The 11285-nt window shown below is 46.0% G+C and overlaps 1 protein-coding gene across 1 annotated transcript in view; it reads left to right on the forward strand.

Moving 5' to 3' along the window:
• Positions 1 to 2523: 2523 nt before the first annotated feature.
• Positions 2524 to 11285, forward strand: part of PDZK1 (PDZ domain containing 1) — a 32861-nt gene continuing 24099 nt past the window's right edge. Inside the window, exon 1 of the mRNA XM_007459364.1 lies at positions 2524 to 2601. The gene's annotated coding sequence lies outside the window, so the exon portion shown is untranslated. The remainder of the gene's footprint in view (positions 2602 to 11285) is intronic.

Genomic DNA, 11285 nt, shown 5'->3' on the forward strand with positions numbered 1-11285 from the left:
AAGAGTTTTGTCAGTAAAAAGAAAACAACCAAACCATCGCTCATTTCTATTTAACTTTGAACCAGCACTGTCTCTATATTTCAAGACCTCTTCTATTCCCAGTTTGAAGGCTTGTGGTTATTTATCCCACCTGGACTGGGGTAAAGGGTGAGTTTGAGAAGTCTCTTGATTGGGGACTGAGTGTAAGCTCCACTGTGAAGGCTGCCTTTTTATGTTTTGGACCCCGTGGCATGTGGAATCTTAGTTTCCCGACCAGGGATTAAACCTGTGCCCCCTGCATTGCAAGCGCAGATCTTAAACACTGGACCACCAGGGAAGTCCTGCCTTTTCTTTTGATCATCCAACTTTTTTCATTTTAGAAGTTTCAATAATAAATTCTACTGATTTCGGCTCCTTAATTAAAAAATTAAGGCATTATTTAAATGCAATAAAATTCATCCATTTTAGGTGTATAGTTTGGTGAAATTTGGTAATCGTAGACAATTGCATAGGCACCCCATGCTCAAGATGTAGGACAATTCCCTCACTTTCAAGTTTTCCCTTTAGGCCTTTGATTTTAAAAGGGACATTGACAAGTTGGCTGGGACCCAGGGCAAGAAGTCTTGAAGTCATGACATAGGCAAACCACCTGAAGGAATGAGGGGCATCCATTGCTACCCAGAGAAAAGAAGGCTTATGGGGGAGACATCAGCCTTCAAATAGTTGAAGGGCTGCTGTGTAGAATAAAGAGTAGACTTAGTGTAGCTCAGAGGGAGCCATCAGAACTCAGGGACAGAAATGAGAGATATTTTGATTCAATATAAAAAAGTTTCTAAAAATAATATTATAACAACTATTTACAGATGATGAAGGTAAGTGAGACAGAGTTAAAAATGAATTCTTCAGCAGAAACTGACACAGCAGTATAAAGCAACTATACTCCAATTAAAATAAAAAAGAATTCCTGTAGATCAAACACTTGGGAAGTGATGGAGTCAAAATTTGAACCCAGGTGTTCACATCTTTTTAAAAAATTTATTTATTTATTTATTTTTGGCTACATTGGGTCTTTGTTGCTGTGTGCGGGTTTTCTCTAGTTGTGGCGCGCAGGGGCTACTCTTCATTGTGGTGTGCGGGCTTCTCATTGCGGTGACTTCTTTTGTCATGGAGCATGGGCTCTAGGCGCGCGGCCTTCAGTAGTTGTGGCACATGGGCTCAGTAGTTGTGACTTGCGGGCTCTAGAGCGCAGGCTCAGTAGTTGTGGCGCACGGGCTTAGTTGCTCCGTGGCATGTGGGATCTTCCTGGACCAGGGTTCAAGCCCATGTCCCCTGCGTTGGCAGGCGGATTCTTAACCACTGTGCCACCAGGGAAGTCCCCAGGTGTTCAGATCTTAAATCCAAATTTTTCCCTTTCTACCCTCCACTTTGGAAGATATACAGGAGGCCCAGGGTGTATAGAGTGAAGGTAGAGGTGATCTGGTATGAGTTAGCTGCTCAGATGTTTGTCATTGACCACCATTTACCCCTGGCTCTGGCCATGCCTTCACCCCAGGGCAGCCAAGACCCAGCAAAGACAAGAGGCCCTTGGAGCATGGGTGGAGGAGGGCAAGGCCACCCTGTCCTCAGCCTGTGGTTCGCTTTGCTTCACTGCTTGGAGCAATCTCTTGCCCTGATTTCCAGTGTGGGCTGAGGATCCAGGTCAGTGAGAAGCCCAGCCCTGGGTTTGCCTGTGTGGGTGCTGCTGACAGGGCTCAGCTGCTCGTGGCTGGGACCGAGCACAGATGCCAGCCCGCTGCCCAGGCACTGGCCCAGGAGTTGCGGCAAGTACCTCCACCTGCCCAGCGGGGCTTGCCTGAGAGGTTCTGAGCGTGGACGGGGAAGGCAACTGTTGGAGAATAGAGACAGAGCACCCTCAGGTGAGAGAGAGAGAGAAAGAAAGAGGAGAGAGTGTCTGAGAAGAGGAAGGGAGCTGGGAAATAAGAGCAGGGGCTTTACTGGCTCAACTTCTAGGGAACATGCAAGTAAGAACTCGCAGGCGGAGGAGGAGGAAGGATGGGCGCGCGAGGGGCTTTGCTCCATTTACTGGGACTCCTTGGCCTGCTGGCCTCCTACTGGGTGGGGTGTGACACAGGTACTGCTCCCCAGGAAGACCTCAGGGCTCGAGGATGGTCAGGTGATGGTCCTCAGCCCTGTCCTCGCCATGGGGGATGGTGGAGGCTCCTGAGGCTTTGGGTGCTGCTTGGGTGTGACTGAGGCATCTGCTGAGGGGAGAGAGCCGAGGAAGGCCCCTCCTCCCTAGCTGGCCTCCCCCTCTCCCCTCCTTTTCTCTGGGAGGGAGGGAGAGGGGTGGGGTGCAGCAGGGCGCCGGGCATCACTAGGCAGGTGGGCCGGAGCCTCGGGTCGGGTTTGCTGAGGGTTTTCCAGGTTTGCCCAGCTCAGGGCCCAGCCAGTTGGCAGGAAGCAGGACAGAGGTCACTTGAACTCAGACCACACGTCCCTGTTAAATACATCAGCTTTTAAATCAACCTTTGCTCAAAGTCCAGTGAGTTCCAAGACTAGAGCTCACCAGCAGAGAGAGAATTCCCTGGTGAACCCAGTGGCTCCTCTTCTTCCAGGACCCAGGTAAGAAATGAGTCAGCTTCCCCGTGACTGAGGGCACTGACCACCTGGGTCCGAACCCCCTTCTTTTTCCTTTTCCTTTTCTACACAGTAGCTGGCTGTCCAGGGCAGAAGAGAGGCTGGTGGGGAAGGAGCCAGGTGGTGTTGGGGTTGAGGTGGAGGGATTCTCCACACTCTGAGTTTCTCTCTGCTTGAGATGCCCCGACCCTGGAAGGCTGGGGTCTGCTTCACAAAGGAATTGGTAAACTGATCCTGAGAAAAAGCTTTCCCAGGGTTGCATGGGGGTTCGATGTGCAGCCAAAGGGAGTGAGATAACAGACTTCACAGGTCGCGGGGAGATTCTCTCTCACAGGACCTTCCCACTGTACAAGGGCTTTGGGTAGTAAAGATTTTCTTCTGGAAGCAGCCCTTAAAGGATACAACCTGACAACTTTCTCACTGGATAATAAAAACATGCGTCTCTCCTCTTTTTTATCACATTATAGCGCTGAGAATTGTGGAGAAACCAGTGGATTTCTAGGCTGGCTGAATTTTAAAACATAGATCCCCGGGCTCTGCCTTTTGTAGTGTCTAGTTCTTTGGGTCTTGTGAGGTCCTGAAAAATCTTTTTTTTCCCCCCAACATCTCCCCCACTCCTTCCCCAGATGATTCTTGTGGGCAGGTAGGTTTGGGAACCACTAGTAGCTTATTTCCTAAGCAGAAGTGGTCAAGGGATTTAAATGTGACTGTCATCTCAGGGCTTCCCAGCTAAGGAGACTCCTGATCTGGGCTGGCTCTGCAGGAACACGTTCCTCTTTAATTATAGTCCCTGCAATGTTGCTCTCAGTCTCCTTTCCAAAAGTCACAGGGGCTCTTTGTCTCAGGCCACGGTTGTCTAGTCACCTGGAATCACATGTTCTTTCCTGCAACAAATAACTCAGGAACTTTGAGTTTGTGTGTTATGACAAAGTGAATTGTTTTTATCTTTGACTCTTTTGTTTGTTCTTTGTATCATAAACCATGAAGTGGCTAGTAATGAGGTCCTATGTTCATAGACCACTGGCTAGACAGCCATTTCTCATCCCGGGGAAAGAACATGGGACTGGAATACAAATAACTTGAGTTTTGATTCAGTTGTTTGTGACGGGCCATTAGACAAGTCGCTTCACCAACCAGAGCCTCAATTTTATTGTCTATCAAAGACTCTCATCTTCTCCCCAAGGCTGTATTGAAAATAAAATTATAAACATGTGTTCATGCATAACCACAAGTGTGCTTGCATTTCCTTTTTTTTAAAATTTATTAATTTAATTTATTTATTGTTGACTGTGTTGGGTTTTTTTGCCGCGCGCAGGCTTTCTCTAGTTGTGGCGACTGAGGGCTACTCTTCGTTGCGGTGTGTGGTGGCTTTTGTTGCGGAGAGTGGGCTCTAGGCACGCAGGCTTCAGTAGTTGTGGCATGTGGGCTCAGTAGTTGTGGCTCGTGGGCTCTAGAGCGCAGGCTCAGTAGTTGTGGCACACGGGCTTAGTTGCTCCGTGGCATGTGGGATCTTCCCGGACCAAGGATCGAACGGCGGATTCTTAACCACTGCACCACCAGGGAGACCCCTGTGCTTACATTTCAAATGTGTCTTTCCAAGGGCTCTGTGGAACAGTGGGGCAGCCTTGCTGTCAGCTGGGGGATCTTGTCTTTCAATCTCATCGAGCCTCTATTTACTCATTTATCAATAAAGAGTTGAGACTAGATGATCACTAATGTCCTTTTCAGCCCACCAAGTACAATAGATCTTGGAGCTTTGTAGTCTGGCTCCTGCTTGTCATTTGGGTAGGAATTAAAATGTTACCTCCCCAGGAATGGCTTTTAAATTTAGCTTCCTCCCTCCACCTCACCACAGCATCTCATCATTTGTAGCCTTTAGTATCAGAAGTCATCTTCTGCACTTTTCGTCACCTTTGGCAGACATTAAACTTCAAGAGAGCAGGGGTCTTGTCCTTTGTGTTACCTGCTGTAATACCAGTTCTTAGAACAATACCTGGCGTAGAGTAGATGCTTAGCTATTATGATAAATGGAAGTTAGTGTGGCAGGGAGGGAGCTACAGGCATAGAGTCAATATGTTTGGATAAAATGCTCTTATCAAAGACGAGGCTGAAGAACTCTGATAGTCTCTCAGGCACCTAAGGTCCCGAGTCTGATCAGGTGGGAATGGGTGTCTCCGGTCACACCTTGGTTAAATGATTTTCACATTTGTGGCATAGGAGTTTGATGAGAGTAGCAAGGTAGAGCTAGATGTATTTTCCTTGAGATCTCAGCAACTCCTTTCCTTGGCCCTTCACGATAATCTCTTTGCCTGGTGGGTATCATGGCTAAATGATTAAAAATCAGAAACCTGAATTCCAGAGCAGATGTATTCTTCCTCTCTTATTTCCTCATCGGTCAAATGCGCATAATAGAACCTAGTTCTTAATGAGGATGAGATTGGAGAATCTCATAGTGGCTTGTGCACCTTAAGTGCTACTATCCTGATGATCTTCAGACAGCGTTATGACGGGCATGACCCCAGGGAAGGAAGGAACCCAGGCAGTGGGAAGGAGTTTTGATAAATATGAAAGAGAGCCCCTCGTCAACTCAATGGCAGCTGTGGTCTGAGATGGCCAAGCCTCACAGGACATAAACACTGAAGCTCCTCTGTAGTCTATAGAGTCTACAGTGCTTCCCAGTCTAACCCAACCTGCTTCTTACTTTCAACATATGCGTATTCTCTGGGCTTTGGGAATCAGTCACCGTCCCTGAACATACCTGTGCTACTCCTTTTGCCTGGGATGCCTTCCCCCTCCAAGTCTAACTACTTGGGTTCCCTAACACAGCGCTCAAGGTTGGGAGGCTGGGGGGAGGAACCCAGACTCAACTGGGTTTGAATCCACGTTCTGTTGCTTATCCAAATAGCTATGGGAAACCAACTTATATTTTCAGGGATATTTCTTCTTGTAAAATGGACCATTAAGATTAAGTGAACTCATAAAAGGTAACCTAGGCTGGCGCTTGGAGCCTAGCAGGAGCTCAATAAGTGTGTATAACAATAACAAACATTTTCTTTTCCATATTCCAGCACCCGTGTTTGGTAGTTGTGTCTATAACTTTCTCCACTTCACTCTGGGCTCTGTGAGGGCAGAGCAGTGTCTAATCTGGGTTGAGCCTCGGTAGTAGGTACTCAATGTAAGTTGTTGGTTATATAAATGGTACTTGAAATTTAGAGGCTGGAGTGATTCCTTCAGACTGTGGTGGTTGGGGAAGGATTTGTATTTATATCACCTAAAATTTGAACTGAGCCTTGAATAGGTCTTGAATTCATTCACTTGGAAAAAATGTGACCTACTATAAATAAGTAATCGGGCTGGTGGTGGGGGGCAGGTATTTCAGGCAGAGCATGTGGTGTGAGCGAAGGGCAGGCTGGGTGTGGGTGACCGCACGTGGGCCAGTTTGGTATCGCTGGGGAGCAGAGGGGGATGGGGTCGGGCTGGATTATGTTGAGCCTCAAAGCCTGAGAAAGGAGTCTGGACTTTAGGTTCTTAAATGTTGTTGTTGTTGTTGTTGTTTTTGCGGTACACGGGCCTCTCACTGTTGTGGCCTCTCCTGTTGCGCAGCACAGGCTCCGGACGCGCAGGCTCAGCGGCCATGGCTCAAGGGCCCAGCCGCTCCGCGGCATGTGGGATCTTCATGGACCGGGACACGAACCCATGTCCCCTGCATCGGCAGGCGGACTCTCAACCACTGCGCCACCAGGGAAGCCCTTAAATGTTGTTTTTAGAGACTAACATGGTGAGAGTAAGATCAAGAAGTTTGTCTTGGGGCAGTGGCTGGGAGAACCTAGAGGCTGGAGACATCGGAAAAGAGCGAGGGTGCAGAAACGCAAGTTCAAAGGGTCTTGTAAAACAAGACGCCAATTTGGGGAGATACTCTTGTTCCAGCCAACACTTGGCTATTTTCAGGTACCAGTTCTATCAGCAGCACAAGGATATCCTTTCTCCGAGGGCACCTCTGTGTCCACAAGATATCGACTTTATCTATTTCCCAACTTTCAGAACTCTTAGATAAGCAAGTAGAGTGGGGAAGGTCTTGAGCTCCAACCAAGAGTCCTACCATATAGGACAAAGTATCATTCATGATGCATGGGTAGGGGGAAGCGACATTTAGTACCAGCAGGCCAAATGAACTTCAAGATAAGCAGATTCCATTCCTTATCATAGATGAGAAATAAGAATTACTCACTGGTCCTATGATCACCCTTCTCCACTGGAACACATTTCATTAATTTCCCACACTTGGAATCTATGGCTACCTAAGACCAAACAGTAACCATCACAGTGGGGAAGTATAATTAGCATAAACATATTTTGGAGCCCCACTTATTTTTCTGTTTTTGACACTAATCATTTAAAATGAATAAACTTGAGTGTTCGAATTTCCACACCCCTTGCTTAAAAAAAAAAAAAATTATTTATTTATTTATTTATTGGCTGCATCAGGTCTTAGTTGCAGCATGCGGGATCTTTCTTTGCAGCACGTGGGCTCTTCGCTTCGTTGTGGTACATGTGTGAGCTTCTCTCTAGTGGCACGTGGGCTTAGTTGCCCTGTAGCATGTGGGATCTTAGTTCCCGGACCAGGGATCGAACCGGTGTCCCCTGCATTGCAAGAAGGATCCTTAACCACTGGACCACCAGGGAAGTCCTCCATACCTCTTGCTTTTCAAAGGAGGAATCCAGGTGGCTTAAATATAATCTGCAGCAAAGATGTTAGATCTGCTCTAGGTAAAATATTTTTGAAGAAGGATGAAATTGAATTGCATTTATGTCCTCCTGGCTCAAGACATCTGTCAACACCAGCTGAGATATACTAGGATTTCTTTTATGCTGTTGGAAGAAACAGTATGTCCCGAGGCTCTGAGGCAGGCTTTGATAGAAGGTAGATATTCCTGACCCAGGGCTGGAAACCCTTGATCAGGGCTGACGGTTGTAGGGAATTCACCATCTACAGTTGCTGACTTAACGTCACCAGTCTCCACCAGTTGTATTTTTCCAACAAAAGTCTAGTGATTTCTTTGTCTTACTTATGACATGGATGCGTGTAAATGCTGAAGAGGCAGGATTTCTCACAAGGGCACGATGTGCAGACATGCCTGGTCAAGCTTCCTCCTTGCTGAAGTTCAAAGTGTTTTATAAACCAGCATGGAGTTTAGTGCAAAGTGAGTCACATTCAAGTTGAATGTTACCCGAGAGTTCCTGCCCTCTCTTCCCCTCTCTTCATGCCTCAATGAAACAGAAATAATTTACTCTATGGTTACATCCTAGGTTATACAAATATCCTTCCCCAGTTGCAGTAACTAAGATTAAACATTACTCCCCACTGTCTTGCTAAGTTTTCACTGTTTAGTTTTTCATGGCTCAGGTGTTGGTTACATAAGTGCCTTGTGAGGAGAGGCTATGTTTTCTTTGTGGTCTGATAATGACTGCACCATTGATTCCCAACTATTAGATAACATGGTGGCGGGTCCAGAGTACTCATGACTAACAGTTGTAGGGTTACTGTATTTATAGAATGATCCGCTACATCCTGGATTTTGGGAGACAAAGAAGACAATATTGGGGCATTTTCTTTCCTGACGGTAGTCATTGCACCTGGCTATCACTGATGACAGTGCCCTTCTGATTTTCCCTCTCTAAGAAGAATGCTGTTTATCCCACATCTTTTCTCTAATCTTTTGGAAACCCAGTGATGTTGTCTGGTGAGTGAACCTGTTCACTCATCACTCCGCGGTGACCATGATCCACCCATACATCCGTATATCAGGTGATGCTTCCCTCACTCCATCTCCTCCACCCTTTTCTGTTCCTTGGGTCCCTTAGCTGGTGTATCTTGTACTCACATCTATTAGAGCTCATCTGCTCCAGGTGTTGGGACTCTCTGGTCAGCTTAGTTCTGTAAAAGCTCCCTGGAATCTTATAACTCCTCGATATATGGCATTTGGTTCTATTTTTGTAATTCCCTAGCTTTCAGACTTACATGGTACTTCTGGGTTTAGGGAAATCTGAGTTTATTATTTGAGCTTGATTTCATGGAGAACAAAATCTCCGCCCTGACTTTTCAGCAGCTAAAACTAACGTTGCAGAGGTGGTCCAGAGTGAGGAGATAGAGAATCCCTGACCTGACAATCAAGATTCCTGCCCATCCCTAGTGCATCACTCAATCTCTTGACTGCTTCAAAAGGAAAATCAGGAAGATTGCTCAAATGTCCTCACAGGAAATGGGATTCCCATTGACTCAGGACTCTCACCAGAGAGCAGGGAAGATGGGGCACCTGGAGTGGGCTTCTCTGCTCCAGATGCTATGCTTAGATTGCTTTACATGATCCATCTTCAGTAATCTTTGCTGCGTCCATATGCATCTCCTATTTTAGGTGTATTTCTATCTCCAGCTCAGAATTAAGGAAGTCACGCATGTTCTCACAGCTGGCAAGTGGTGACACCGGAATCCAAAAGTGGGTCTGGCTTTAAAACTCTTGTTCTTTCTAATGTATTTACCCAAACTAGAAAGCTGAGGGAAGATGGAAATACAAATACAAACTCCCTTCACATCAGCTGCATACCTATATGGCCACTTTAGACTTTTTGTTAACTGGAAACTACTCTGTTCTAGACATCATTTAAGAAGACTTTTCCTGTGTCAACCCCTTAATCTGCAAAACTGCTCCCTCAGCCCCTTCTCCCCTCTCCCCATTCGTCCTGCCCAGCCAGTCCCTGCAGCACTGCGTCTTTCCCAGGGGACACTTGTGGCTTCTCTTCCTCAAATTCACACTGGCCCCACTGTCTCACATTCTAATGAGTTCTGGGCTCACTGTGAACATAGAAACCCTCACCTCCTAGCCTTCTGTTTTTAAACATGTCACGCTCCAACTTGGGGTAAAAGTTACCACTTTCTCCTTCTATTCGTGTTATATATTATAGTGAGAAAAAGCCATGAGAAACCATGCTGATTGTTCTGCTATAAATTCGTGAGATCTGTTTATCTCTCTAATGAAGAAATATATTTAGCCTAAGTTGTTTCTTAGAAATTTTTATTCAACCTGTTGACTCATTATAGTGAAACAATGCTTCGGCTTTGGATAGCCTTTTTGCCAGGGTTATAACCTGCCCGTCCAGGGATTCAATTCTGTTACTTTATGAGAAGTTTCTTAAAACTTTGAAATAGCTGCCAGCTTTTAAAAATGGGGACATTTTGCATAAATCTAGACTTCCAGGTTCTCTTGAGAGATTGGAAGATCTGGCACACTGGGCTCTTATTTCCTCATAGCAGCTGTCTTTTGGTGGTAAGTACAGCTAATCCACCATCCTCTTCTGGCCACCTTCATGGATTTATCAGTTTGAGCTCAGTGGAGATTTTGGTCCACATTCTTGAAGTTCCTGATTTTTCTTGGTAAATTGACGTTTGTCTTCCTCTTTATCTCATTTTTTCCACTTCTCTCCTGCCTCGGTAGAGGTATTCCATCTCATCAAGGCCAAACTCACTTGCTGCGCTCTCCATATCATCCCTTGATATACAAACATTAAAAATAAAACCATCCACCAACCCTGCTTTCCCCTTAAGCTGCTATCCCAACTCTCTCATTTATCTGTTTCAAGATGTAACTTTATTCATGGCCTCTGTTATTGACTAGTATTCACTTGCTTCTTAGTCCCTTATCTGTCCTGAACTTGCATTTCCTAAACTTAGCAGCATTTTCTGTTTTCATTCTCTTTACCTCTTAGCATCATTTTGCATTGTTAACTATCCTGTCTTGAAATTCTTCTTTTAACTTGGACTGTAAAATCTTGGCCTTCTGATCATTCCTTCTCAGCTTCATCTTCTTGTCGCCTAGATGTTGGTATCATGCAAGGCTTTATCCTCAGCTCTCTTCCTTTCATGTTCTCACTCCCTTGCATCACCGAGCACTGCCATGAGGACTCTAGTCCATCATCTCCTGAGCTCCAGGCCCACCCTTCTGTCTACCTGCAGGATGTTCTGCCAAGTCCTCTGATGTAAAACTACCTCAAACTGACTTTGCCATCTCATTCCTCATAACTACACCATCTTTTTTTAAAAATTTAATTTTTAATATTTTAAATTTATTTTAATGTTTATTCATTCATTCATTCATTTTAGCTGCACCGGGTCGTTGTTGTGGCATGCGGGATCTTTTAGTTGCAGCATGTGGATTTCTTAGTTGTGGCATGCATGTGAGATCTAGTTCCCTGACCAGGGACCGAACCCAGGCCCCCTGCATTGGGAGCATGGAGTCTTACCCACTGGTCAACCAGGGAAGTCCCAGCACCATCTTTTATCTTTTTATTTATATTTATATTTATTTATTTATGGCTGTGTTGGGTCTTTGTTGTTGCGCGCAGGCTTTCTCTAGTTGCATCAAGCAGGGGCTACTCTACCTTGCGGTGCGCGGGCTTCTCATTGCTGTGGCTTCTCTTGTCGTGGAGCATGGGCTCTAGGCGCGCGGACTTCAGTAGTTGTGGCACATGGGCTCAGCAGTTGTGGCTCGCAGGCTCTAGAGCACAGGTTCAATAGTTGTGGCTCATGGGCTTAGCTGCTTTGCGGCATGTGGGATCTTCCTGGACCAGGGATTGAACCCGTGTGCCCTGCGTTGGCAGGGGGATTCTTAACCACT

Source organism: Lipotes vexillifer, unplaced genomic scaffold (genome assembly GCF_000442215.2).
Source record: "Lipotes vexillifer unplaced genomic scaffold, Lipotes_vexillifer_v1.1 scaffold773, whole genome shotgun sequence".
Classification (NCBI taxonomy): Eukaryota; Metazoa; Chordata; class Mammalia; order Artiodactyla; family Lipotidae; genus Lipotes; species Lipotes vexillifer.